The sequence below is a fragment of the Lactuca saligna genome, chromosome 3 (assembly GCF_052625555.1).
Source record: "Lactuca saligna cultivar CGN05327 chromosome 3, ASM5262555v1, whole genome shotgun sequence".
Lineage (NCBI taxonomy): Eukaryota > Viridiplantae > Streptophyta > Magnoliopsida > Asterales > Asteraceae > Lactuca > Lactuca saligna.
In genome coordinates, this window is record NC_136419.1 from 38,663,279 (window position 1) to 38,671,497 (window position 8,219).

General features: G+C 36.5%; 1 pseudogene; it reads right to left on the minus strand.

Annotated features, from left to right (window-relative positions):
* Nucleotides 1-958: 958 nt before the first annotated feature.
* Nucleotides 959-4,229, minus strand: LOC145035625 (G-type lectin S-receptor-like serine/threonine-protein kinase At2g19130 pseudogene; annotated as a pseudogene).
* Between the last annotated feature and the right edge of the window lie 3,990 nt (nt 4,230-8,219).

An 8,219-nucleotide genomic window follows, 5' to 3' on the forward strand; every position in this document is an offset into this window, starting at 1 on the left:
CGCAGCTGCCACTTGGCTCTCGCATGTGTTGTCGCGTGTTCGCTTCTTAACCCTCGGATACGAAGCTCGCACCCTACAAAAGGGAGGCCTACAAGATCTTCCCGCTACTTTTGGATTTTTGCCATTTTTCACCACTTTTTCAATATTTTCACTATTTTGACATCCCCCGAAACACCGGTATCAATTTGAATACCCGAAACACGCCCCAAAGTGCCCAAAGACCCCAAGAAATTTAACTTTTCGGTTTGAAGCTCTACCTTCGCAGAGCCCGGTTTTCAAGAAAGCTCCCGGTTCTTATAGAAGAAAGTTATTTATAGGAACGAAGTGTTGAACAAATTACTATTTTGACCCCCGGTTAATTCACGGTGAGTTTCAATATATATGAACAATTGTATGTTATGTGCTATATGTGCTATGTACTTTTCAGTTGTTATTATTTCCGCTATTTATCATAGCAAAGTTATACCTTTGATCATGTGATCAGTGAAAGGACTTAGAGTTACGGTGGTATTGGTATGTAGCCTCTAACCATGTAGAGCATGTCTCCGTAAGAGAATCACTTCTATTATATGGTATTGGCAAATGGTTAGAAAGGGCTATAAACCTGAAATCTACCAAAATGTTGATCAGAATTTGTATGTCTTCTGTGCCATTTGGGCCGAAGCTTTATTGATGTATATCAAGTTTGAAAATTGTTATGTCTCATTGATTGTATATCTTTGAATCAAGTCATTAATTAATATGGAAAGTTTGTCACATGATTCATATATGACTTTGTTGTTCCTTATTTGTGAATATGCATATAGCATGTTTTGGAGTAACAAATTGATTTAGTATTATGAAAGTGAGGGTCTTTCACGTTAACTATATAAACATGAACGATTGAGTTGTTAGAATGATTGTGTGCAATGAAATGCAGCTTTTATTCTAGACTGATCCGCATTCTCAGCAGGGCTATTCCAAACATATTTTGGGCCCAGTGGGAAAGAAAAAAATGAGCCCTTAAAATACGCAAATGTCATCAAATGTTTTATAATAACTCAATAATTAAAAGAAAATTAGTTATACTATCCGGGGTGCATTTAGGTTGGGTCAGTAGTAGTATCGTTGACTTTTCCGGAAGCAGTGGAAAAATTTTCAAAATTTTTTGAAAATTTTATTTTTTTTCTACTATCGTGCAACCCTTGACTTTTTCGTGACACCCATACTGTAAAATCATGCGTCCGGCCCTGTACTATCTTCTAAATATAACAATTGTTATAAAATTTTTGGGCCCATTTAAAAATTGGGCCCTAGACAGTTCCCCTATCATCCACGTTCTAGGGCGGGCCTATTTCTCCCGGCCATTATTATCTGTATACATAGCAAACCGGACCCAAGTTAACATAAAGAAGGCCATTAAGCAGTTTTGAACAGTTGTAAATATGTAAACACAAAGAAATCATCATTCTTAACACATATATGTTCAGAATACATTTTAGTAGAGTGTAGCATACTTTTACAATATTTGTCATCTATTTGCAACAAAACGTCAACGAGTCATCTATTTTTACCACGATATAATGTCTAATGTGAACATAACAGAGAAGATAGAGAATAACCTTTAAGATGATGAGCTCTTTGATTGGGGGTCACCACGCGAAGAGTTGCTCTGTGCTAGTGAACACTCGTTTGAGGGTGAATCAGTGAAGAAAACAACATCCCCCGTGTTCTCAACAAATAAATTCACAATTTGGGGGATTGGAGGCATGCTCACATCTGAGACCCCTTCAAGAATCCCTTCCACCAGACTCATGGCAGGCCTACTCTCTGCCTCATCTTGGATACACCAACATGCAACTTTGAAAATTTTTGTGACTTCTTCAACACAAGCTTCCCTGTTCAACCTACTGTCTAGCAGGCTAAGGATATCACCTCCCTTCATAAGAACATTTGAAACCAAACCTGGGTAGAATGTACTGCTTGAATATTCACAATGCATGACATTTCTCTTTCCATGAACTAATTTAAAAAGCATCATTCCATAGCTATAAACATCTGCTTTAGCTGTGACGGGCACCCCAGATATCCATTCTGGCGCTAGATACCCCATTGACCCCCTTGTAGTTGTTAACACCCTACTAAAGTCCCTACCAACAAGCTTTGCCAGCCCAAAATCAGCAACTTTTGGTTGGAAATTAGCATCTAAAAGAATGTTATCTGGCTTTATGCCACAGTGAATGATGCAGTCTCTGCACTTGTCGTGAAGATAAACCAAGCCTCTTGCAATTCCAAGTGCAATCTGATACCTCGTTTCCCAGTTTAGAACTTGTTTTCCACAGAAAAGATAGGTATCTAGAGAACCTTTTTCCATGTAATCATACACCAATAACTTGCTGTTACCTTCTGCACAAAACCCACGAAGACGTACAAGATGAACATGTTGGATTATACCCATTGTGCTAACTTCGCTCCTGAATTGCTTCTCTCCTTGTCTAATGCTTTCAAGCTTTTTCACTGCCACAATGGATGAATCATGAAGTACCCCCTTAAAAACGGAGCCAAAACCACCTCCTCCTAATTTGTCTGAGAAATTTTTGGTGGCTCTTTTTATATCTTTGTAGGCGAACACCACCAGCGATCCTACCATTTCCATCTTTGCCACCGATACCCTCTTTTTTACATAGAATAAACCCAAAATTAGACCCAAGACAAGAATCACACCTCCCACCAACCAAGCAATAACACTGGCCGTGATCGGATTACTCTTTTTAGGATGAAGAAGATCCTTAGAAGCAACTTTAATGTAGATTGTATTGGAACTACCATCGTCTTCTGAGAGGTTCAAGAGATCTCCATCCCAAACCAAACATTGAGTACCGACAAATGAGTAAGCATTACACGAGCAATCATTCATACAGGTGGTACGACATTCACCAGCACTCCCAACTGCTACAGAGTTATTTGGAGGCAGATTCTTGACCCTAATCTTGAGAAAATCTTGCTTTTCCGTGTTTATCTAACACTGGGAATCGGTTTTTCTCACACACCCACTGGAGAAACCACTCTGATTCCACTCACTCTCTGATCTAGGATTGAATCCAGTCAAGCAATTACAAAAATGTAATCCAGACTGCCGGCAAATCCCAAAAGACCCACATAATGCATAGACCTCACACTGCTTTCTAGGTTGAGACCAAAATAAATTCCACTCTTTGGTAGCTTCCAACCATGTTAGTTGCTGAAGTTGACCAGAAACATCCATTATATTTCTAGATATAATGGAAGGATTATACACAGAATAAGTGAAGTAACTCTCATTCTCATTCATATGATAGCTGAAATTGTAAATATAATTCAACCTCATTTCAGGTATTAAGTCAAATGTTTTCCCATTCCAAGCACCACTTGTCCAATATTAATGGGAGCCATTCCACTTGATTACATACTCATTACTAGACGGTTGAAGCTCGAAAGAGAAGAATCCTACACCAGGATCGTCTTTGCTTCTCCATGATGTAAGAACCTGGTTCTTTTTTGTTCTATTATCATAACCAAATTTAGCACCAGGCAACCAAGTATGAGTTGGGTGGTAAAAACTTTGCCAAAAAGGTTCAATTGAATTTGAACCGGAGTCTCTCAAAACTAAGTTACCATTATCAAGAATAACAGCTGTTGCAGAGTTCAAAGTGGTGGTGGTGGTGGTTGTGACATTTGTGGACCAAATCTGGGCCTTGGACTCATTCAAGAGCACCAAATTACGATCAATGATTTTTAATTCTGAACGGAATCTATCAGAGATTGGTGTTTCTCTGTTTGCCACCCAAACTATGGTGGGAGGATTGGACTTGATCTTCTTATACCAAATGCCTATGTAATAGTTGGCAGAGTTACCTGCTTTGAAGAAACCCAGCTCAAATTGTTCACCTTCAGATATTATTGTGTAGTCTCCAGACAGAGGCTGGTTCGCAGAAATGGTGGTGGCTCCAGATGAGATTGTTATTATCAAAGAGAAACACAGGAGCACCAGAAACCTTCCGAAACTCTGAGTTTGTGTGAAGCTCATGACTTGTACAAGATTTGGACAAAGAGATAGATAAAGAGAGAAAATTAAAAGAGATGACAAGTATTATAAAATATGCAGAAACATATCACCAGCATTAGGTTTTATACTACTCACATTTGAGCCTGAGGTGAAGTTATTAGCTAGAGTTCAAATACCAGCGGCTGTTAGTCAACCCAATTTCTACTCTAACCAGTAAAAGTCTGTTAAAATGTTAATCATACAAGTCGGTCAATATAAATTCAGGTACTAGTCAGTCTTGTCATCATAATTAGCTGTACTCGTTAACAGTAACTAATTAAAGAGTTTTGACACAGTACATACATTGAATGACATACTATTATCAATCAAATACATTTCACATGTTTTACAGGTGACATCCCATCTCTCCATAATTAGTTGCAATTTTAAAGGACTGTCATGAAAGACTTTTGAGCACAATACATACATGTGTTGTTATTTCAACGAAAATTTCATGAATGTATCTATAAAATCTTAGTTTATTTGACATACATCAAAAAACAACCTTCTAATGCGTGTCCGTGTGACCTTTCACACAAATACTTGCACTATTACATCTTTTGTCCTTTTTTTAAAACTTATTTTCAGTTTATAACTTTTTATATTTTGAAACATTTCTTATATATATATATATATATATATATATATATATATATATATATATATATATATATATATATATATATATATAGTGAGAGAGAGAGAACTAGGTTCATATATGGATGCACAATTGTTGTGCGGACGTAGGGAACAATGAAAATTCTGAAAAAAATAAATCATTAAATTAAATAAATAAGGTTATGATAGTAAAATGGTAAATCAAATTAATTATTATATAACTTAATGCCCTATAAATTAGGAAACAAACTATTATCTTATTTTAAATTCATTATTTAAGGAATGAAGGATGCAATGCATAACCTACACTTTCATTTTCACAATCTTCTGCGATCTCCGCCTCCCTCCCCACCGTCCTTCCAACATCGCTGCCCAACACCATTGCCAACCACTACTTGCTTCCACCATACATAGAATCCACCATCACATCATTTAATTTCAATTTTCACCAATTTAAGCCTTAAATTGGATCCATAAACGACGTGGTCGGTTTGCTATACAATCAAGATTATCTCGACTTTTTTTTTCAATTAAAATCGATGTGAGGCTAATTTTCTGCACAATCTACTGAATCGAAGTTTGGGAGCACATCATCGATGACAGAAAAATAATTAAAATCAGAAAATGGTACACAATTTTAATTTTTTATATAGTATTTGGATTTTGATATATATTTGACCTATACCTTTGCCAATTTCATAAAAGAAGATGCTTTTAGGATTCGGAACTCTACAATCCATAATTTAATGTAGTTCTTCTCTTATTTCTTATTTGTAACTAATTTGTATTCTAAGTCATGCAATAGGCCATAATTTGTGAATTGAACCAAGAGCCGCCATATAAATTTAAGAATTATAAATTCTATCAAATCCAAATGTTGATTTACTTTATCATCATAACAGATTATAAAATACGCATAAATATATACACAAGCAAGTGTTTGTTAAACCAACATAAGCGTAATTAATGAAACCCTGTCTACTTACATGGCTGTTAATGTACAAACACACGAACACTATCTAGAATATCCTTTTTGTTAATGCTAGTTTGCACTAATACTATCTAGATATAAATGAAGGAATATGCAATGAAACAAAGCGTTCTGAAAGTTAAAAGCACTTCTGAAAACAAGTTTTATTTTTTTATTTTTTTATTTTTTATTTTTTTCATTTTAATAACAAAATTTTAGGGTCTACTTAGATAAATTAATAGCAGGAAATGAACAGACTTTCGATTATTTGCATTTGATAATTGATAGAACACTCCAAATTCTATGTCACAGGTGTTAGTGTCCTTTTTGAATATGCAATCCAGGTTGCATTCTTCAAGAATTTATTCTTCAAGAATGTATTATTCAAATCTGCAAAACAAAAGGAAAGGGCCGAGTTCAATCACGAGAAACAGAATAAGGGGTTGCTGAGATGGATTTTTTTTTATTCTTTTTTGTCATTGTATTTTGTTAGAATATACATACTATGCGTCTACTATTTGTAAGAATATGTATGCATTTTCATTAAGTTTGGAAATTTATGAACATATATAATGTAGTTATTCTTTATATGATGGTAAAAATCATGTTATTTTTCAAGATGTTAATTCTGTCAGAATATATATTCTATCACAATATATTTTTATCATAATTCACCGTACTCATAAAAATATTCTTTCCGAACGACCAAATAATTTTTTTTTCCCTAAAATAAGATTTTTAAAATTCAAAGAATCGTGACTATATCGTACATGCCCACCCATTGTAATACCCTTACAATGATATTATTGTGACTATATCGTACATGCCCACCCATTGTAATACAATACACCCTAAATCACATCAATTTATTCTTTTTGTCTAGAATCGTTCCTACGACTACACAATATTTGTTGTCCACAATATGACCTGTCCTTATATATATATATATATATATATATATATATATATATATATATATATATATATATATATATATATATATATATATATATATATATATATATAATACACACACATACACACACTAGCCATTTAGTTGCGCCAAGTGACGTGTGGGAATTGTTTTGGGTCAGTTACACCAATCGTCTCTCGTGTACATGCCAAAAAGCGTGTTTAGTCTTTGTTTTCAAAAATTAACTTCAACCTCCCCTTGAGGTGTTTTTTCTTTCACGCTTAGTCCCCACGCACATAAAAAGACCATTTTGCCCTTATTTATTTCTTTTTTGATTTGTTTATTAATTGTTAATTATTAATCTATTAAAAATTTGTTAAATTAAATATAAACACTACCGACACCATTATTATATCTCTTATCTTCTTCTTTCTCAAATCTATCAACCACCACTTATCACCATCAAAAACCACCACCTGTCACCACCGTTAACCACCACCCATCACCACCAAAAACCACCATATGTCACTCTTACTTCTCTCCCACCCTTGCCACCATCCACCTCTAGCCACACTACAAGAATACAGAGGTATGACAACGACACCTATCCCGATGACGCATGTCATCGCTACAAGTCCAGCTATGTTGACGACATGTAGTCGCCATACATTTTACAAACATTGACTAAATTCTTTTTACCATATCTGTGTCGGCGATATGTCGTTTCTACAAGTCCGACAGGAATGACAAAATTGTTCGCAATATTCTGAAAGTCTATACCAGCAACATGTCGTCGGGATAGGTAGCGAAAAACACAAGTCTATACCACCACCACACTTGGGAAGCTGGGATAACTTCATTATTACCATTCCACTGTGGCTGAGGGAAAAAACTTGCATTAGGACATCGTTCAAGTAGAGTCAGCCACCGCCGCTTCCCGTACCCATTGAAGACAGAGTGGTCACCGGACGCTAACCTCTTGTTGCCTGTGAAACGCCATAAGCGCTGCTGTTTCCGGCTGCTTCGCCCAATGTCATCCTCGCCAACCACAAGTGGGTGTTGGGTTCGCTTTTTGAGCAAAGACGCATGTGTATGTCTCTTTGGTTGATGTACATGTCGTGTATGGTGTTTTGTTTGGCCGAAGTTCATGGAAAAGCCACCGCCACCACCGTGAGGTGGTGGCTGTGACCATGTACCACCGCTGGCAACCACAAGGGTGGTTGTGTGTGTGTTATCTGGAATTTTGCGTTGTAAATCGTAATCGGTGCTAGTTTAATCAAGAAAACTCATAACCACCACCGTGAGGTGGTGGCTGCCGCCTCCTTCTGCCACCAGCCATCGTGTTGGGTGGCGGTGTGGCTCGTGAATAGTTTGCTTTTGTGATCCTTGGACATAATTAGACTAGAACCATAACCACCATCGTGAGGTGGTGGTCGCCGCCGTGAGCCGCCATTGACTGCCACTACCCGTGGTGGTAGTGGGTGGTGCCCGACTTATTAAATCCTATTGACCTAATGAAGCCCTAATTTACCAAAAACCTAACCTTTTGACTAGTGGGCATGCGATTGAGTTGGAAACCCTAATTAGGGTTTAGAAAAACCCTAATTTTGGATATGCTAGTTTTAGAACTATCGGGACCCGTATTTTGGACATTG